The sequence below is a fragment of the Thalassophryne amazonica genome, chromosome 2 (genome assembly GCF_902500255.1).
Source record: "Thalassophryne amazonica chromosome 2, fThaAma1.1, whole genome shotgun sequence".
NCBI classification, from domain to species: Eukaryota; Metazoa; Chordata; class Actinopteri; order Batrachoidiformes; family Batrachoididae; genus Thalassophryne; species Thalassophryne amazonica.
The window spans coordinates 19,205,958-19,228,789 of record NC_047104.1 but is presented as its reverse complement, the minus strand read 5'-3'; positions in this window follow the sequence as shown (position 1 = coordinate 19,228,789).

Sequence of the window (22,832 nt, the reverse complement as noted above, 5' to 3'; positions counted from 1 at the left end):
TTCCTCTTAAGAATAAGCATAAAAAAAATTTTAACATTAAATTTCATAGGGGAGCTAATAATTTTGTCTTCATCTGTATAAGATTCCTCCATCGCACTTGGTTTCGAGGTGTTTGCTCAATCTGTTTACATGTCTATATTGCTGTTGTTGCTTCAATTTCCTTTGCTGTTTTTGGAATTTCTTGGGTGACCAGGATTCATTTTTTTCCTTGGGAGTTTGACTCAAGTGTGACAGCAAAAATAAATAAAGGCAGTAATTACAAAGTTTTAAGTCATCTGCCATCCTTTCATCCATTTTAAACATGCCAAAGCTGTGTGAGTGTGTGTGTGTGTGTGTGTGTGAGAGAGAGAGAAAATTTACCGGAATGGGGAAGAAATCTGCAACGTTTGCTCTCGTCTTCGTATTTCCCTCCTTCAGTACTACTGTCCAACGACTTGGAGGTATTTTTTCCTACACCCATCCTTGTGTCTCCGATCTCCTCCTTTTTTGTGTCCCATCCCAGTCTTGCTTTTGTGCGAATGCTGCTCGATCCTTCAGTCTGATTACATTGTCCAGGGCTTCATCATCTGCCAAGAGAGAGAACAATGAACAGATTCACAGCTTGATCTATACTCAAAACCTAAATTAATTGTGAAGGTGTGATTATTGACATGAGTTTGTCTGGAGGCACTTTCTAGTAATTACAAATGTGGTTTAGGTGAGGGGTTTCCTTGTTTTTTTTCCCCATATGTGTGGTGGCTGAAGAAGCTACTCAAGTAATTTTAAGAAACAAGACTGAAGAAAAAAAAAAAAAAAAACCTTAGCTGTTGACACTTCATTTAATCCATACTGTGGTAACCAAAGAGAAGTAATAAAGGGGTTCAAACTGTTTGTCAAAGTAGAGGTGAGGATGAGTCCTATTTTTGGCATCCACAGAGGTCAATAATGATAACTAGAGTCCACAGTCACACTGAGTCGTGTCCTGGAAAGGAAGCGTGGTCGCCATTTTGGATCGGGCAACTCAGTAGGCAGCGTGCATAGATGCTCAATTAGTCTCGTCAAGAAATATGTGGAAAAAGGGAGACATTTCCTTCCATTAGTAAGTGGTTTTGGTTATGCTTGTTACTTTATTTGTGAGATTTGGTCGATAAACAGGTGTCTGTTGCCTGTCATGCTGTTCGAGAACACGGATCATTAACTCTTATGTCTAGTTTATATGTTGGCCTGCTAGACCGATGTCTAAAATACTTGTTGTTAGTGATTAAAATTGTTTAACAAGGCCGACTATTTTTTAATTTTTATTTTGCGTCTTAAATAACCGAGCCACTGCTCACAGATTATAATGACTCACGCTGTGTCACTCACAGTCATAGAAGCTGTGTGATGACATGCGCAATGTGAGTGTCCAATCGGAATTGGTTCACCGTCACATGGTTTTACAAAATCCAATTGTAGGGCAGATTTACCTCACGTGAAAAGCGAAAGATCGTTTTCAGGAGTGATATGTTACTAGTTGGCCCGTTTGAATAGCCTCCTGTGTGCTCCAATGAGTACATACTATTAGTACATACTCAGTGTGCCCAGCTCCATTACGCACAGCGATCAGTGAAAGCAGACGGAGAGCTTCTGATCACAATCTCACGTGAAAGCTGCTTTAGGAGCAGCACAGAACAGTCCAAAACAGAGTAGAAGTAGAAGTTTGTGTTGTAATCTTTGTGTAATAGCAGACAGAAATTGCTTTGAGATGAAGACAAAAAAAACAAAACAAAACTGATAGACTATTTTGTATACATTGTTCAAAATGTGCATTTGTGTTTATTGTTTGAACCTTTTTGTTGTACAGTCTTTCACACAAGACCTCAAATTACATTTATAAAGTGTCAAAACAGTTGTTTATTATAGTTTGCCGTGTATTTTGAATAAATGTGTCTGGAAAATTATTTTCCGCTTTTCACTTTTTCCACTTTTTTCTTTCTTATTTTTGTTTGTAAACCTTTATTACACTTATAAAACACAAGAAAAGCATATATACTCTGAAAGCACAGGTTTTCCTGAAAAAAAGAGACATAAAACTTGATTGTGGGTTGCAGCAAGAGCTACTAACTACAGCTACAGTAATAAAACATTTATGCCAGGCGAGTGAACTGTCCAAAAAATGCCCTCGGATCCCAGAGGGTTAATGAAAGAAACTCAATCAATAAAGGATCACTGTGTAATATACATATATAGTAATAGATTGATGAGTCATGCAGCGAACACAGCAGCAGCAGCAGGATGTCTCAGCTCAGCAGCTGATTTATTGCAGCTGGAGCAGATAAGATCCATGTAACTTTCAACACTAATATTTGGGAATGTGTGTGTCAGAGTAAGTTAAATACTTTTCTGACATAATTTAATGCAAATTAATTTTACTGGCTCAATATCCAGGTCAGAATGGCATTTTAACATGTATTTTGCAAGCTTTTCTCCAAGTCTGTTCAGTCGCGTATCTGCATTGAAAATGCATTAACATCTGGGCACTTCGTCAATATTTTGCCTGATTAGGAGGTGTCATGTCGCTGTCCATGAAAGGACGTTCACATTTAGTCGGCAGCATTGGGAATGCGGACTCTAGTATTCATTATTAACCTCTGTGGCATCAAACCACCTGAGGTAAAAGGAGGACTAAATTTGTGCCATGCCTGCACTTTGAGATGGACAAAGCTACACATCATTTTCACAAGTTTACCAAGTAAACACAGTAAACATCTCAAATTACATGCATATGAATTATGACTACATGAGAAATGATAAAATCTATTTTATTTTTTAAAATACAGTTTTTTTTGTTGTTGTTTTGTTTTTTTGGTGTGTCAGTATACATGTGGTATACGAGGTCTATTAGAAAAGTATCCGACCTTATTATTTTTTTAAAAAAACATATGGATTTGAATCACGTGTGATTGCGTCAGACAAGCTTGAACCCTCGTGCGCATGCGTGAGTTTTTCCACGCCTGTTGGTTGTGTCATTCGCCTGTGAGCAGGCTTTGAGTGAGGAGTGGTCCAGCCCCCTCATCGAATTTTCATTGTCAGGAAATGGCGGAATGATGTGGGCTTTTTTCCATCAGAATTTTTTCAGAAACTGTTAGAGACTGGCAGCTGGAAACCATTAGAAAAATTTATCTGGCTTTCAGTGAAAATGTTACGGGCTTGGTAGAGAATAAGGAGTGTTACTGTCACTTTAAGGACGGCCCCCAGCGGCTGTGGGGCGCGCCGCACTCCGAAGCCACCATCAACAGGCTGAGCGACCATTTCATTTCTAAACGGATGGCTGTCTGGATCCGTGATCATCGTGTGCCATTTCTCTGGTTATCACAAGAGCTGGACATCAACCATTTTCCAGCAGATTTCACTTTTAACAAGAGATTTTGTCATGGAAAGCCGAGCGGAGGCTTCGCGCGTCACGATGGATTCGCTGCTGGAGCGAGACAAAACCACCTCCATTTTTATCTCACAGGACGCTGGGGGCCTTCCTTAAAGTGACAGTAACACTCCTTATTCTCTGTGAAGCCCGTAAAATTTTCACCGAAAGCCAGATAAATTTTTCAAATGGTTTCCAGGTGCCAGTCTCTAGCAGTTTCTGAAAAAATTCTGATGGAAAAAAAGCCCAAATCATTCCGCCATTTCCTGGCAATGAAAATCCGACGAGGGGGCTGGACCACTCCTCACTCAAACCCTGCTCACAGGCGAGTGACGCAACCGACAGGCGTGGAAAAACTCACGCATGCGCACGAGGGTTCAAGCTTGTCTGACGCAATCACACGTGATTCAAATCCATACGGTTTTTGAAAAAAATAATAAGGTCGGACACTTTTCTAATAGACCTTGTATGTTTATTATACATGTTATATATTATACATGTTATATATGTGTTTTTTTGGTGGCTGACAAACCTACCTAAGAAATTTTAAGAAATGAAGCTGATAACCTAAAAAATAAAAGAATCCATAACAAACATGCTCAAAGACATAAATTGTCTTAGGTTGAACAATAGCTATACTAAGCTGAATCCATATTGCTGGCATCTTACGCATGAGACATTTGTGCACAAGCCAGAAGAGATGGAGAAAACATGGTGCTGGAGAAGTTATCGGGGCGAGGAGAGTCAAAAGATGTTTTAGAAGAGAAGAGAAAAAAAAAAAAACGCAAAAGTGAAGTATGGTGGTGCTTGGGGGTGATTAACAGGAAGCTCAACTTGTTTGCCCAAGCAGAACTGAAACCTCATCCTATATCTGTATCAAACCACCATTGAGATAAAACAAGGACTAGTCTGTGCCATTTCTGCTCCTTTGACAGGCAAAGCTACATAGCTCAACAGCTTAATTTCATTAATGACAGTGAATGTCTCATAAATGAAGTGAATTTGAGCTATGAAAAAAATAAGACCTCCAAAAACCTCAGTGTTGTGTAAAGGACAAAATAAAGTAAAATCTAACCAGCCACACCTAGATTTTTTTTCATTAATAATCAAATTCAGCTCCACCAGCTGCTCTCGTTTTCACTTTGGGTCACCACAGCAGAACAGAGGTGGATCTGCATGTTGATTTCACAAAGGTTTTATGTCAGATGCCCTTCCTGATGCAACTCCATGCTACATAGAGAATGGCCATGGGTGGGTTTTGAACCAGGAACCTCGTACACTGAAAACAAGCGCACTTAACCATTTGGCCACCTCCCCTGACCAATTTATTTTATTATTATTATTTATTTGTTACAACTTGGATGGGAGGCCTCTTAGGAAGACCAGGGGCACATTCCATGAAGCAAGCTCAGAAAATAGAGCTTAATGTGAAACACCTGACTTGAATAAACCTAACAAATGAGATGACACTAAAGTGGTTCCATAAAGGATGAGCCACATTCACGCAATCCAACTAAGTCAAGACAGGTTCAGTCAATTAGACTAATTGCGTGTGCATGCTATTCAGAGGCAACCCATGAGGTCGAACACAGATCAACTGGATTCACAACTGCAAAATGTAAAGCGCGAGCAGCAATGTTCACTGCCTTAGAGCAGCACTTATAATGGAGACCTATGAGGAATTTAAACATCTATTAAGGAAAAGAGGTAACACGGCAGCAATAAATACGCTCAGAGAGAAAGGCTGGCATTGATGAAATGCGTCTAATTAACATGCAATGCATTCTGGGTAAAATGTATGGGTAAAATGTACTGGTAAATAAATGTATCATTCTGCAGATTGCAATGCTTTATGCTACTGCTGTAGTTAACATGATGAAGTTTCGTAGATCTTGTTAAAATTATGTCCATAGGTGTTTTTGATGTCTAAATTATGAAACATGACACCATTAAGTGAGTGGTTGGGTTGTGTAAGACAGTATAGGTTATTTAGACATCAAAAACACCTACAGACATAATTTTAACAAGATCTAAGAAGCTTCAACATGTTCACCACAGCAGTAGCAAAAAGCATTGCAATCTGCAGAATAAGGGCACAGTAAATTATTCGTATATTTTACCCACAATGCATTGCATTGGTCCAGCTTGAAGTGGTGGCCAGTAATTGTTCACGCTTCGGCGTGTGCATTGGTATTCCATTCCATTTTACTTATTTAACAGTGAATATGGTTTTGTCTAGTGGTGCCGGAAAAAATAAATTCATGTCCGAATTGCGATTCTTATTTATTAAGATTCTGAATCGATCCCAAATGTCCAAGAATCGATTTTTAAAAAGCATTTTTTAAAAACATTTTCTTGCTTACTCGCTGCGTGTACTGTTTGTCAGGCAACGGCCTCCATACTACAGCATCCCCATGATGGGAGGGTTCGGCGGCATGCTTCAAACATTCGTGAGCTGCAACTTAGCATGGCGGATGAAGAGCTAATTCAGCCAGCACCGTCTTTGCTGAAGGCAAATGTTTGGGCGCATTTTGGATTTTATTATTTGCTATGTAAAAAGGAACTTGACATGACTTATGTAGTGTGCAAACCTGCAAAATGAAAGTCAAGTACTTTGGATTCACTTCAAATCCACAAGCCCACATGCTACACCATCACCCGGAGCCAGCCAACTCTGAACGAGCAAAGCAGATTAGTAAATTTACATCTTTAGAATCACTTGATTAACCTTGTAAAGCTGCATTTTCTTAAACATAAACATTTTTAAGTAATATAACTATTTCTCAGAGCTCTTTCAATAGAAAATTGATTCTGAATCGAATCATCACCCCAAGACTCAGAATCGAATTGAATCGTGAGTTGTAAGATTCACATCCCTAGTTTTGTCTATTTGACTCTTACTTATAGAATTGTGTTTCTTTTCTTTTCTTATTGCTTCAGTAACCCCAGATCAAACTCCTTGTATGTGCAAACTTACTTGGCAATAAATTTGATTCTGATTTGGATTCAAACGCAACTCAGATTGCAAGGCTAGTGACTTCAAACCTACAAAAGATGAACTCAAAGCTGCAAAGAGTGGCACTTAGTTCTACCGGACTTTTTTTTTTTTTTACTATTTTACATACTGTGCAATAAATAAATAAATGAAAAAGGATTAATTAACTAATTAATAAGAAAGGGCTTAAGGGTGGGGGGCATATTCATGATACGTTAATGGGAAAAAATATCTCCCTCTCTTTTGAAGGAATACGTGTTGTAGGCTGCCTGCTCTGTTCCTCCCTCCTCTGCACAGGTGGTGCGCCTCAAGCTGAACGACACACCTGATCTCCATTTAATCAGCACCTGCATATGAACCCCGGCTCCTCATTCCATCTTCGCCAGAAACTCAGCTAATCTTTCACGGTAAGCTTGGCCTCTCTATTTTTCCAGAAATAGAATATTTTCAGACTTTTTGGGTGTTTCCACACACCTTCTGTCTGAGCCTCTGCTCAGAGCCAACACCTTCCTCATTGCTGCTACACCAAGACCAGCTTTACCTGCAGCCTGTGCGCGGAGCTCTCACACTCTGCATCTACCAGCTACGTGTTGTCACCTTTGCTCACACGAGCCGCTTCACACTGAGCTCTGCTTGGAATATTGTGCAAACTGAACTGTGAACTTTTCCTGATAACACACACTAAGAAGAAACTGAACTGAATCATTCTGTCTAACTACCTGCATATCTGGACCAGCTGTGATAGTTTGTCACTGATTGACTGTGAGAATCACTTCTGGAAGTGACCAGCTTAGCACTCACTCATCTGTCTCTCCTCCCCAGCCACGTTGACAGCTTGCAGGCGGCCACCTTGCTCCGGGTCCATTCCATCAGAACTGAAGACATCTGGACTGCGGTTCCCCAGGTTCCACTGCTGAGCGGGCCGGTCTCCACGCAGGTAGATAGCCATGCACTTGACTCATTTTATCCTCTGTACTTGAGCTCATTGTAATAAACAACAAACAATCCCGGAATAGATTGGCAGTCCGGGGTTATCACTCGATGGAGCAAAGCCTGCCACAGGGGGTGTCTTAGTTCCTCGGTTCCCCCAGCGTGGAGGTCAAGGACCAGCTCCATTCACCTCCCGATTTGTTGTTAGTTCCCCCTGAGTACCATGACCTTGTTGAAGTGTTCAGTAAGGATCGTGCGCTCTCACTTCCCCCTCACCGTCCATATGACTGCACCATTGACTTGCTTCCTGGCGCCCCGCTACCCTCAGGTAGGCTGTATATCCTCTCCCGCTCGGAACGCGAGTCAATGGAGACCTACATCTGGGAGTCCTTGGCCGCTAGGCTGATCTGACCTTCTTCGTCCCCCTAGGGGCAGGCTTCTTTTTTGTTGGTAAGAAGGATGGTTCCCTTCGCCCCTGCATTGATTTTCGGGGGTTAAACGCCGTCACGGTCCGCAACCGGTACCCACTACCACTTCTTGATTCGGCGTTTAGCTCCTTGCATGGGGTGACTATATTTACCAAACTGGACCTCCTCAATGCTTACCACCTGGTGCGTGTCAAGGAGGGGGATGAGTGGAAAACAGCCTTTAATACACCATTAGGACATTTTGAGTACCTGGTCATGGCCTTCAGTCTTACCAACGCGCCTGCTTTTCCTTGTGTTCCTTTTCTTGTTGGGAGGTATGTCTGCTGCTTTCTTGCACTCTGTCTCTGGCCACGCCCTTTTCCGGCCCTCTCCATGCACACCTGTCCTGGATTTCCTGATTAGCTCCCAGGAGTATATATGTTCACTGCTTGTGTCTGTTCCTTGCCAGATTAATGCGCCCTGTGCCTTCTTTCCAGCTCTTGAGTTTGTGTTTTCTATTCCTGCCTGCTTTTGTGTGTTCTCGACCTCCTGCCTGCCTGCTTCGACCACGATTAAGCCTGATGATCATTGTACTGCTGCTGTGTGTTTTGGACTGCCTTCCCGTGTACCGACCACTGTTTCTCACATTAAAACCCGTCTGCAACCAGAGCTGTCTGTGTGAGCCCTGCATTTGTGTCCAGCCATTCCAGCCTGTCAGATCAATCTGGCCAGCGATGGACACAGCGGGCTCAGATCCGTTTCAGTTGGCGGTACGCCACCATAGTCAGCAGCCTGCCCACCAGGAAGACCAGCTTTCTACGCTCATTGCCGGGTTCAGCGAACTTACTAAATGCCAGGATGCATTTATGTCCTCAGTTAGCGCCCAGATGAACCAAATACTGTCCTGGCTGGATCCTCAGGCTGTGTCGGGCGCGGCCACCGGGAGTTCTAACACCCCGCCGGCACTGCCAGCCGCCGTGTCGGCTCCTGTACCCTCCCCTGTGGTGTGTAATCAGCTGTCGCGCCCAGAACACTTTTCAGGCAAATCAGGAGACGTAAGACCTTTTATTACCCAGTGTGAGCTACATTTTGAATTAATGTCCGCCATGTTCCCGACTGATAGAACAAAGATCGCGTACATCATAACTCACCTGTCTGGACGAGCCGCTGCCTGGGCCACAGCCGAGTGGGAGCGCCAGTCACCATCATGTTCTTTCTTGGCGTTCACCACGGCCCTCAAGCAAGTATTCCAGCACACGGCTCCGGGACGAGAGGCGGCGCGCTCCTTGATGAAGCTGAGGCAGGGCAGCCGCCAGGTTACTGACTACACCATAGACTTTCGTATCCTGGCGGCAAAAAGTGAGTGGAATCCGGCCGCGCTGCTCGACGTGTTTTTCCAGGGCCTATCGGCAGAGATCCAAGATCAATTGATCACTGTCGACTTGCCAGAAGATCTGGACGGATTGATCGCCCTGGCCATCCGCATCGACCGAAGGCTGCAGGACCGAACTCTCCGCGGAAGTCATCCAGATCACCGGACCAGCGCTCCTCCCAGTTGCACCGCCTCCTTCACTCACTCCCGACCCGACCGTCCACCACACAACACTGAGGAGCCAATGCAGTTGGGGCGCATGCGCCTGACTCCAGCAGAGTGACAACGCTGCCGTGTGGACAACCTCTGCTATTACTGCAGACAGTCAGGACACTTTCTTACAGATTGTCAAGCCAGGGGTGCCACCGTGCGGTCAAGAACAGAGTTGCGGTTGAGTCTAAATTCCATTTCTTCTGTTTCAGCACAGAACATAATTTCGGCCAAAATAATTACTGAACACACTGCCGTTGATGTTTCAGCTTTTGTTGATTCAGGTTCAGATGCAAATCTAATTTTATTTTCTCTCGCCAGGGACCTACACCTTAAGATGCATAAGATTTCTCGTCCGCTGGCGGTACATGCTGTGGACGGCCATGTTCTGGGCCAAATAACTCACCGCACGCAATCTGTTAAATTGCAAATCTCTCACACTCACACTGAATCAATCAGTTTTCATATTATGGAAAATATGACTCACCCACTCATCCTGGGGCACCCCTGGCTACTAAGGCATGGGCCTAATTTTGATTGGGTTAAAGGAGAAATAATTTCATGGAGTCTAGCTTGCAATAACCATTGTTTGCAAAGCACCGAAGGCACCTCGCAGGGTTCTAATCCGGATCTCATCGGGGTACCTGAGTGTTATCATGATCTTGCCGCAGTATTTAGCAAGGCTAGGGCCAAGTCATTGCTGCCACACCGAGAATATGACTGCGCTATAGAGCTTCTCCCCGGTGCGAGTCCGCCACGGGGAAAACTCTTCTCTTTGTCAGCACCAGAGCGTCACACCATGAATACGTACATCCAGGAGTCCTTGGCGGCCGGTCTGATTCGACCCTCATCTTCACCCGCGGGAGCAGGATTCTTTTTTGTGGAAAAGAAAGATAAAACTCTTCGTCCTTGCATTGATTATCACGGTCTGAATAACATTACTGTCAAAAACTGCTATCCATTGCCCCTGATCTCCTCTGCTTTTGAATTATTAGAAGGTGCAGCCATCTTTACCAAATCGATCTCCGGAACGCATATCATGTAGTCCAGATGAGGGAGGGGGACGAATGGAAGACGGACGATTCGTAGTGCCGTCCGGGCACTATGAATACTTAGTAATGCCATTTGGACTGACAAATGCACCCGTCATATTCCAAAATCTTGTTAACGACGTGTTGCGGGGATTTCTTAACCGGTATGTGTTTGTGTACCTCGATGACATTCTTATTTTTTCTCCAGATTTGGCTACCCACACCCAACATGTTCACTCCGTCTTGCAGACACTGCTCCCGAATAATCTCTATGTGAAAGCCGAGAAATGTGAATTCCATAAACCCACAGTATCCTTTTTGGGATTCATAACTTCAAAAGGGGAGATCAGGATGGACCCAGAGAAGATCTCGGCGGTACGTGACTGGGCTGTCCCCACATCCCGTAAAGAGTTACGATTTTTGGGGTTTGCAAATTTTTATTGAAAGTTCGTTCGGAACTTCAGTACACTCGCAGCTCCTTTGCATAATGCCACCTCGTCCCACAGGCCGTTCGCGTGGACACCAGAGTGTGACGAGGCATTCAGTCATCTAAAGAATCATTTTACCACGGCCCTCGTGCTGCTCCTCCCTGACCCCGCTCGACAGTTCGTGGTAGAGGTCGATGCCTCTAATGTAGGAGTAGGGGCGGTCCTGTCCCAGAGAGGCACCTCTGATAATAGGCTTCATCCGTGTGCCTTCCTATCAAAGAAGCTGAACGCAATTACGGCATCGGCGACCACGAACTGTTGGCGGTAAAAGTGGCCCTGGAGGAGTGGCGGCACTGGTTGGAGGGGGCACAGCTACCTTTCATCATCTATACCGACCACAAGAATCTAGAATACTTAAAAACTGCTAGACGACTCAATTCGCGCCAAGCTCGTTGGGCCATATTTTTTAGCCGTTTTAATTTCATCATGTCCTATCGGCCAGGCACAAAGAACGGTAAGCCGGATGCACTTTCCCGTCAGGAAGACTCTGTAGAAGAGACCGCGGAGCTGGATACCATTCTCCCCAAAACATGTTTTGTGGCGGCGCTCACCTGGGATATTGAATCCAAAATACGATCCACCGGTTCCCGCGGGTTGTCCACAAGACAAGCTCTTTGTTCCGGTTTCCCTTAGGGGGGAGACTATTAGGTGGTGCCATGACAATCGTATTTATTGTCATCCTGGTCTTAAGAAGACTTTATACATAGTACAACAAAGATTCTGGTGGCCTGGGCTTATGAGGGATGTCACTGATTATGTCTCAGCCTGCCAAGTATGTGCCATGCACAAATCATCTAACCGTCCACCGGTTGGGGCCTTATTTCCAATTCCGATTCCAACTCGGCCCTGGACTCACATCACGTTAGACTTTGTGACTGGTTTTCCATCTTCTGAAGGGTACACTGTTGTGCTGACTGTGGTTGATCGTCTTTCCAAGATGGTTCATTTCATACCATTGAAAAATTGCCATTTGCTAGGAAACAGCTGAAGTTATGCTTAACCACGTTTTCAAGTTACACGGTTTGCCACAAGATATAGTGTCTGACCGAGGTCCACAGTTTGTATCTCATTTTCGGAGGGAGTTCTGCCGTCTCCTCGGGGTGACGAGTAGTCTGACTTCGGGCTATCATCCACAGGCCAATGGGCAATCGGAATGGCTTAACCAGGACCTAGAAAAGGGACTCCGCATTCTCTTGAACCCTCCATCGAGTGATTATCCGAGAAATTGTGGATGTGCCTGGACATGCCAGAACATGTCCCGTGAGGCTTCATCACGGCGTTGCTGGGCGCCATGCGGCACCGCCGCGATGCGCGGAATTCTTGACGCCTCGGACACATGGTTAGGAGCCGTGTTATCCCAGAGATTGGAAAGAGACAATCGGGTACATCCATGCGCTTATTTCTCGCGACATCTGACCCCCGCTGAAAGAAACTATGACATGGGTAATGGGGAACTTTTGGCCATTGAGGCGCTAGCCGAGTGGAGACATTGGCTGGAGGGGGCCGCAGTCACGTTCTTCGTTTGGACAGACCACCGCAATCTTGAGTACATCTAGTCTGCCAAATGCTTGAACTCCCGGCAAGCCAGGTCGTCGTTATTCTTTGGGAGGTTTAACTTCTCCATTTCCTACCGTCCCGGCAGTAAAAACATCAAGCCAGATGCCCTCTCTCGTCAGTTTTCTTCCAACAAAGACCTGCTCAAGACTCCAGAGACCATCCTTCCTTGATCCATGATTGTGGGGGCACTGACCTGGGATGTTGAGCGAGCCATCCAGGAAGCCCTCACCCGCCATCCGGACCCTGGGGGTGGGCCGCCGGTCAGCTTTTTGTTCCACGTGAGGCCCCGTCTCAAGTTCTCTAATTCTGTCATTCATCAAAGCTGTCTTGCCATCCCAGGGTCCACCGTACCCTGGACCTCCTCCGCCTCCGCTTCTGGTGGCCCTCGGCACAGGCCGATGTGAGGGAATTTGTCCAAGCCTGCTCGGTCTGTGCTCATGGGAAGACTTCACATCAACCTCCCGCTGGGCTCCTGCAACCTCTCCCGATTCCTGGACGCCCGTGGTCACACATCGGGATGGAATTTGTCACTGGACTACCTCCATCCCAGGGTAACTCAGTCATCCTCACAATCATGGATCGGTTCTCCAAGGCTGCCCACTTTGTGCCCCTGCCTAAGATACCAACCAGCCAGGAGACCACTGACCTTCTAGTCCTCCACATCGTCTGGCTCCACATCGTTAGGCTCCAGCCCCCCCATAACCCTTGGCTGGAATAAGCGGGTATAGAAAACAAATAAATGAATGAACATATATACTGTGTGATACAAGTTGAAAAGTAAGGTTCTTTGTAACAATAATTATTTTCTCACACACACTTTTTGTTGTGCTTTGCCCCTGGTCTGCTGGTTCGTCTGTCTCTGTGTTTGCAGGTGAAGTTGAGGTGGAGCTGCTGGGTGACGTTGCAACAGGTGTATCTGCTGAGGGTTGCTCGTGGGCCCCGCCCCATCTGTCAAGTCAGCACGTGAAGTGACAGAGCAGCGTCTCACAGATGATTTACATTCTGCTGAGTGGGAGGCTCACAGCTGAATCTCATGGCAACTCATCATCATTCTGGATTTAACCTTGGAGCTTCGACTGGTTCGGGGCCAGAATCTTTTCTCACCATCTCCTGAAGAACCTCCACATTCCTCCTGGTTGGAACCGGGTTGCCACAGGTACCCAGCTGTGCCATGCCATCACTCTCAGCTGGTAACCGTCCTCTTATGTTTTGTTTTGGCTTTGTTTGGGCATTCCACCATCACTAATGAAGCTCTGCGTTTTTCCTAGCTGTGAGCTCCGAGCTCATTAATTTTTTCCTGTCGTGTTTTTTCCAATCTGGAGTTTCCACGCTCCGTATTCTTGTCTTAACCCCTCCGCTATGGGCTTCCGTGTCCAGGTGCAATTTGTAATTCGCAGTGTGTTTTTTCCACTGCCGCTTTCAAGCACAGTTTAGCACTCCTCGTGTTTTTTCCTCCCAGGGTATTCCAGGCTTTAGTGAGCACTAGAGTGGAGCTTCCAGGCCCTGGTCTTAATTATTGGTGATGTCCTTCCCAAACGCTTAGGTTTAATTTAGTCTTATTATCTTTGTGAGTTTTTCCAGTCCAGAGTTAACCGTCAGTGTATTTCTTTGCGCTTTGGCATTGTAATGGTTAAGTTATCAATAAGTATTCCTTTGCTGTGTGAGTTCTAGCTCTAAACCTGACTTCTGTATTTTAAATGGATCATTCATGCTCATTCCAAGGTCACGCCACCTGCCGCAGTGCTTATACCTTGACGTTTCTGTGTAGGCTCTCAGTTGTCCAGGTGGTTTCCATAGTAGAGAAGCTTGAATCTTTGACTGGACTGGGTTGCTTGTAGAGAAGAATAAGCAGAAGCCACAAAAGCTGGAGCTTTACACAAAAGGCTATACCAGCACCGCAGAGAGGGCATCATTGGACCTCAGTCTGCAGTTCATCTCCACCTTAAAGACACTAACCACATGTTTGAGGACAAGGAAGTTAAAATCTTAGCCAGAGAGAAGAAATGGTTTGAGAGAGGGGTCAAGGAGGCATTCTATGTGAAACAGTTGAAACCCAGCCTTAACCGGGGAGGGGGTCTGAGACACACTTTGTCCCCTGTTTACAATGGGGAACTCCGGTCAAAGCAGTTTCAGTCTTTTGTTCATGGTAATGAGTCATTCACGTCATCAGGAGAGTCGTCAAGGGAGCCATCAGGAGAGGTGTCCGTTCCATCATTAGGAGGGACAGCTGCCCTGTCATTAGGAGGGTGCTAATTAGAGCACAATAGGTGCTAATTAGAGCTATTGTTTAGTCACTAGCCTTAGCAGTCTGCCTCTCGGTAGTAGGGGTCTGGTTAGGTTTAAAACTCCAGCTTTTGTGGCTTCTGTTTATTCTTCTCTACAAGAGTCAAGACAGAAGTCAGACTAACAGAGCAAGAATTTTAGCTGAGGAAGCTTCTGCGATTTGAAGCGAAACTTCCTCGCATCAAGCAACCCAGTCCAATCGAAGATTCAAGCTTCTCTACTTATACCCCGACGTATCTGCCGGCTTCCTCCTGTGTCTTTCACCCGCTGTGTCTCACATTAATCAGCTGCTAGTTATCAGCATCCGATCTATTCCACGTTGCAAAGTGATCAGCGGTTATTCTGTTATCTCTGTTAACCCCATCAGCGCCGGTTCTGGAACAGTGAGCCCTGAAATGTAGTTTTTCTACTGACTGAACTGTGAGCAGATCCACTTACTGATCACCTCGCAATAGCTAAATTCCTGAGATAAATGTAACTGGTTATCTCTGAGTGCAGCACACAGAGAATTGACAGTTTAGTCCTGCATGCACCTGACTCTATCTGCCACTCATATGGCCATGCCTCTGGGGAGTGTCATGCGGAACAGAATTCCTGAACACACAGAGACTCGATCCTGAACTTTGAACTGAACTTAGGTTTTGAACTATATTCTCATTTTTTGAACTTTGAATTGAAGTTTGGATTTGAACTCTATCTTTTGAACTTTGTTCCTGGACTGCAGCTGAACTTTGATCCTTACTCCTACACTGAAGGAACTATCTAAGTTTGTATTGGTGTATTTATGTCTAGGTGTGCACCTGCACATACTCACCTGCCCTCTCATCTCCCTTGCAGTTCATCCAGCCCCAGTAGCTCCGCAGGCTCACTTCACCTGGTCCCTGTCCAGTCAGTCCCGGGTCCCAGTCCTGTCAGTCCCTGGTTATGGTCCTGTTGTCCTCCTGGTCCCAGTCTTGTGAATTCCTGGTTCTGGTCCTGGTTTCCTCTTGGTCCCAGTCAGTTCCTGGTTCCAGTCCAGTTGCCCCTTCTGTCCTTTCTACTGCACAGTTCTCCCTTGTCTGGTTCAACAATCTTTTGGTTGTTCCTCCTGTGTCTGCCTTACTGCGCCTGCACTTGGGTCCAACATGCACCCGGTCCCCAACCATGACACTTTATTTGTTTTGTATTTACAACAGCGACTAAAATGAATAAATAAACTGAATGCCTCATCATCAAGGCATTGTTCTAAGAAAGCTAAAAGCTAGAGAATGCAGAAAGACATCTGCAGACGTTTGGGCCTGACATGTTAAATGTTTGTGTATAAAAACATGCAAACACCATAGCTCCTGCAAAAAGAAAAGATAATTTACATACCGATTTGGGAATAGTGCACACTGAGAACTGTATCTTTTCAATGCATTGCCCATTTAACACATTTGTCATCATAAATATGCAATGTGGTGCATCTAACTGAGTGCACAAAATAATGGGTGTTGAATATGCAAATAGGTTAAGATCTGCACACACAATGAGATTTTTCTAGCTCAAAAGGAAATTCAGCAGGTTGTGACTGCATTTATATGTTGTGCATTTGAAACTTGGGTGTTAAGCCCCTGTCACAGTATTCGTAGAGCTGCTCATTACAGTGTATAGTCTACGTTGTAATGAGCAGCTCTCCGCCCACTTCACGTGGAGTTTTTTCTTAATACACAGCAATATGTTGAGGGCGACTCGCGTAGGATGGAAGAAATTAATGTTTATGTTTAATGTTTAATTTTCTTCGGCGTACAGCACAGCATGGAGCCTTCAAGCAAGTACACGCAGTGCCGTGCTACTGTCCGCTATTGTGAGCCCGCCCACGCTTCAACACGGTACTGTATGCCATTTCACATCTCCCTGTTGTTCTTCTGGAGCTATAAATACTGCAAGATCGTTGCTTCACTTTATCATACTGGACTCATTATATGAGGACTGTTGTCCTTTCATAAAAGCGCGCTCTCCCTCCCTCCCCCTCTCTCTCTCTGTGTGTCTAATCAGAGCTGTGACTCTTTAAAATAAATGCGCACTCATTGCATGTCGATGCGATCTTTAAACGCCCTGATCGATCAGTCTGATCAAAGCTGAAAAGAGCTGACTCTTTAAAATAAATGCGCACTTGCTGCATGAAAAAAATAAGTAGTAATAATAATAATGTTAAATGACTGTTTTTGAGCTGCACCACACCATGCAGTAGAGAACAGAGCGCACTTCCATGGAGGCAGAAAATAGCACTGAACTGTTTTAATAGCGGCATGGCACACGCAACTGTGTGCACACATTAAAACATGAACACACGCAGCTACAAGTATGAACGAACACTGAAAAAGGCTGAGTACACGCGTATTGCAGGCGTATTAAAATGAAACACAATGCTGCAATGAGCAGCTCTACGAATACGCCACTGTGACAGGGGCTTTAACATCACTTGACAGACTGTTGTTTCAGCAGCTGAGATACTGTCACCTCAAATAGAATTTAATACTTCTGTGCTAAGCACAAAGTACATCAGGGATCTGCCCATAGTGAGCGGCACTGGGCAATACAGCCCACCATTCAATCTGTGCTTCCAGTGCCTATTAAGTCTGCCCAGCAGCTGCCTGCACCATCTGTTGCAGGGCTCCAGACTGCACCCAGATCATAACAGTTCAAACTTAATACTCTTAGATGCAAGGTTGGGTAGGATTACTTTGAAAGAATACATGTGGATTACATGTATGTATGTACATACATTTGGATTACTTGTAATCTGATTACTTTTGGATTACATTTCAAAGTAATCCTACCCAACCTTGCTTAGATGTATACAGTAAAACACGCATATGATGGAATCAGGTGGACGAGTGAATTTGATCCATTATATTCCAGCTCCCAATTCAGATCAGGGAGACAGACACCCTCTCTACTTTTAAGATTAGGCTTAAAACTTTCCTTTTTGCTAAAGCTTATAGTTAGGGCTGGATCAGGTGACCCTGAACCATCCCTTAGTTATGCTGCTATAGACGTAGACTGCTGGGGGGTTCCCATGATGCACTGTTTCTTTCTCTTTTTGCTCTGTATGCACCACTCTGCATTTAATCATTAGTGATCGATCTCTGCTCCCCTCCACAGCATGTCTTTTTCCTGGTTCTCTCCCTCAGCCCCAACCAGTCCCAGCAGAAGACTGCCCCTCCCTGAGCCTGGTTCTGCTGGAGGTTTCTTCCTGTTAAAAGGGAGTTTTTCCTTCCCACTGTAGCCAAGTGCTTGCTCACAGGGGGTCGTTTTGACCGTTGGGGTTTTACATCATTATTGTATGGCCTTGCCTTACAGTGTAAAGCGCCTTGGGGCAACTGTTTGTTGTGATTTGGCGCTATATAAAAAAAAAATTGATTGATTGATATTCGAAATCTGTTACTTATAAACGGACAAAATATGCTATATATATATATATATATATATATATACGAGGGCTGTCAATAAAGTTACGGTCCTTTTTATTTTTTTCAAAAACTATATGGATTTCATTCATATGTTTTTACGTCAGACATGCTTGAACCCTCGTGCGCATGCGTGAGTTTTTCCACGCCTGTCGGTGACGTCATTCGCCTGTGAGCACTCCTTGTGGGAGGAGTCGTCCAGCCCCTCGTCGGAATTCCTTTGTCTGAGAAGTTGCTGAGAGACTGGCGCGTTGTTTGATCAGAATTTTTTCTAAACCTGTGAGACACATCGAAGTGGACACGGTTCGAAAAATTAAGCTGGTTTTCAGTGAAAATTTTAACAGCTGATGAGAGATTTTGAGGTGATTCTGTCGCTTTAAGGACTTCCCACGGTGCGAGACGTCGCTCAGCGCTCTCAGGCGCCGTCATCAGCCTGTTCAAGCTGAAAACCTCCACATTTCAGGCTCTATTGATCCAGGACGTCGTGAGAGAACAGAGAAGTTTCAGAAGAAGTCGGTTTCAGCATTTTATCCGGATATTCCACTGTTAAAGGAGATTTTTTTAATGAAAGACGTGCGGACGGGTCCGCGCGTCGGGACGCAGCCGACGCGGTGCGGCGGCACAGGAAAAACACCTCCGTGTTGATAACCATTTGTAAAATCCAGGCGGCTTTTGATGGCTTTCAGTGGAGTGAGTATATGAGAAATTGTTTAACAGGCAGGACATGTTCCAACTTGTCCTTAAGGCTTTCAACAGAGGTGTTTTTCCTGTGGCGGAGCGTCGCGGCGGCTGCGTCCCGACGCGCGGACCCGTCCGCACGTCTTTCATTAAAAAAATCTCCTTTAACAGTGGAATATCCGGATAAAATGCTGAAACCGACTTCTTCTGAAACTTCTCTGTTCTCTCACGACGTCCTGGATCAATAGAGCCTGAAATGTGGAGGTTTTCAGCTTGAACAGGCTGACGACGGCGGCTGAGAGCGCTGAGCGACGTCTCGCACCGTGAAAAGTCCTTAAAGCGACAGAATCACCTCAAAATCTCTCATCAGCCGTTAAAATTTTCACTGAAAACCAGCTTAATTTTTCGAACCGTGTCCACTTCGATGTGTCTCACAGGTTTAGAAAAAATTTTGATCAAACAACGCGCCAGTCTCTCAGCAACTTCTCAGACAAAGGAATTCCGACGAGGGGCTGGACGACTCCTCCCACAAGGAGTGCTCACAGGCGAATGACGTCACCGACAGGCGTGGAAAAACTCACGCATGCGCACGAGGGTTCAAGCATGTCTGACGTAAAAACATATGAATGAAATCCATATAGTTTTTGAAAAAAATAAAAAGGACCGTAACTTTATTGACAGCCCTCGTATATATATATATATATATATATATATATATATATATATATATATATATATATATATATATATATATATATATATATATATATATATATATAATTGAATTGATTTCGGCACACTTTTTCAATTAAGAAAACATTCAAAGAAAGAAAAACAGAAAATAGCCCAACAAAGAAAGAGAGAAAATAATCCAACACTATACCCATGCGGCCGAAAGGGGTTAGGCAGAAGCAAAGCTTATAGATGCCTACCCCATTAACCAAAGAAATAAAAACTGTACATATGTATATTGTTGTGTGGGCCGCTGAAGAGGAGGTACTGCTGGCCCACCACCACCAGAGGGCGCCCTGCCTGGAGTGCGGGCTCCAGGCACCAGAGGGCGCTGCCGCATCATGGGAGTAGCCTGGGTGACAGCTGTCACCCATCACCAGACACAGCTGTTCCACTCAGCACAGAGGTATATCAGGAGGACGGCGTCTCCACCTCAGTGCCGAGATATCGCCTAAGACTAAGGTAGTATTCTCTGCATTTATATATATTAACCAGCTAAACCTATTAAACCTTTTCAGGACTGGTGACTACAGATAGCTTCACTGTTTTGGATAAGTACTCACCTTCCTGCTGTTCTTTGACAAGAGGTGGAGGCGGCTTCTCCCCTCTCCGTTACTGGGTGCGGTCATCCACGCCTGTGTGTTGTCGCTCTCTCCTGCCAGCAGTACCGGATCCGACGAGCGGAGGCAGTGGCCACCTGGGAATTCGGGACTTGGCGGTTCCAGTATTTCCAGGGTTCGGTGGCAGAGGAGATCTGGGTGGTTCCGGTTCGACTGAGACGGACGTCTCCTACCTTCGAGCCTGCCCACACGACACCAGCGGATTTGACCCCAAATTGTGTTTGTTATATTAATTGTGCCTGTTTCACAGAAGTAAATCTTATTTACCTTCTCCATTGTCCGTTCATTGCGCCCCCTGTTGTGGGTCCGTGTTCCAACACTTTCACAACAGGATATCTCGGCCAGCGTCATGGACCCCGAGGGGCGTCAACCGGCTGTTGAACGGCCAATGGAAGACCAAGGCGCGGCGGAGGCTCCGGGAGGGGTACTCGGTGAGTTGCAGCGGATCCTCACCGCTTTCACCTCTCGGATCGATTTAATGACCGAGCAGTACGTTCTCCTAAACCGCAGGGTGGAGGCTCTCGCCGCACAAGTGGAGGCGCGCCCTTCGGGCGCCGCTGCGGCTCTCCCTCCCGAGGACCCTGCGCGCGAAAGTGACGTTCCACTGGTCGTTCAACGGTCCCTTCCTCCGTCCCCAGAAGCATACATAAGCCCTCCAGAGCCGTACGGAGGCTGTGTGGAGACGTGCGCGGACTTTCTGATGCAGTGTTCGCTCGTCTTCGCACAGCGTCCCGTGATGTACGCGACTGATGCTAGCAAAGTAGCTTATGTGATAAATCTGCTTCGCGGGGAGGCACGCGCTTGGGCTACAGCGCTCTGGGAGCAGAACTCACGGCTCCTTCATACATACGATGGGTTTGTACGGGAGCTCAGAACGGTGTTCGATCATCCCAACAGAGGAGAGTCCGCTTCAACCGCACTACTGTCAATAAGACAGGGGCGTCGGAGCGCAGCTGCCTATGCAGTCGCCTTCCGCATTGCGGCGGCGAGATCCGGCTGGAATAGCACTGCCCTCCGCGCTGCCTTTGTAAACGGACTGTCACTGGTCCTAAAAGAGCACCTGGTGGCTAAGGACGAACCGCGGGATTTAGATGGGCTCATCGATCTAGTCATACGACTCGACAACCGGTTAGAAGAACGCCGTCGGGAACGAGGCGAAGGGCGTGGCCAGGCACGCGTCGTCCCTCTCCCTTCCGGGTCCGATCGAGCTCCGCCCTCCCCACGCTCCTCTGTTCCTGCGCTCCGTGGGGTCACAGCTCCCCCTACTGACGAAGCTAGGGACACGAGTAGGGCAACATTTAGGGCACCAGATGCACAGAGGAGATGGACCCACGGAGCGTGTCTTGGTTGTGGTTCAATGGAGCACCATGTGAGAGACTGCCCTGAGCGGTCAAACGCCAACCGCCCGCCCCTAGAGACTGGGCCAGGGGTGGGCCAAAACATTCGCGTGGGACACACCCACATTGCTACACGACTCCCAGTCACGATCCTGTTTGAGGATTCAACCCTGAAGGCCCCAGCACTGGTGGACACGGGCTCTGAGGGGAATCTGCTTGACAGTAGATGGGCCAGGGAGATAGGGCTCCCTCTGGTGGCTCTTACCTCGCCTGTGCAGGTTCGGGCGCTAGATGGCTCCCTACTCCCACCAATCACACATAAGACACCTCCAGTAACTCTGGTGGTGTCAGGTAACCACCGGGAGGTGATCGAGTTCTTTGTGACTCAGGCCACCTCCCGTGTGGTTTTGGGGTTTCCATGGATGCTAAAGCACAATCCCCGGATCGATTGGCCGTCCGGGGTAGTGGTTCAGTGGAGCGAAACCTGCCATCGGGAGTGTCTAGGTTCCTCGGTTCCTCCCGGCTCCCAAGCTAAGGAGGAGGTCCGAGTCCCGCCCAATCTGAAGGCGGTGCCGGCGGAGTACCATGACCTCGCTGACGTGTTCAGCAAGGATCTGGCTCTCACGCTTCCTCCCCACCGCCCGTATGATTGTGCCATTGATTTGGTTCCAGGCAGTGAGTTTCCGTCCAGTAGGCTGTACAACCTCTCACGGCCGGAGCGTGAATCAATGGAGACCTACATCCGGGACTCATTAGCTGCCGGGTTGATCCGGAATTCCACCTCTCCGATGGGTGCTGGTTTCTTTTTTGTGGGTAAAAAGGATGGCGGGCTTCGTCCATGCATTGATTATAGGGGGTTGAACGAAATCACGGTTCGCAATCGATACCCGTTGCCCCTGTTGGATTCGGTGTTCACCCCCTTGCATGGAGCCAATATCTTCACCAAACTTGATCTTAGGAATGCGTATCATTTGGTTCGGATCCGGAAGGGAGACGAATGGAAGACGGCATTTAACACCCCGTTGGGCCATTTTGAGTACCTGGTCATGCCGTTCGGTCTCACTAATGCTCCCGCGACCTTCCAAGCGTTGGTAAACGATGTCCTGCGGGACTTCCTGCACCGGTTCGTCTTCGTGTATCTGGACGATATACTCATCTTTTCCCCGGATCCTGAGACTCATGTCCGGCATGTCCGTCAGGTTCTGCAGCGGTTGTTGGAGAACCGCCTGTTTGTGAAGGGCGAGAAGTGTGAGTTCCACCGCACTTCTTTGTCCTTCCTGGGGTTTATAATCGCCTCTAACTCCGTCGCCCCGGATCCGGCCAAGGTTGCGGCGGTGAGAGATTGGCCCCAACCTACAAGCCGTAGGAAGCTGCAACAGTTC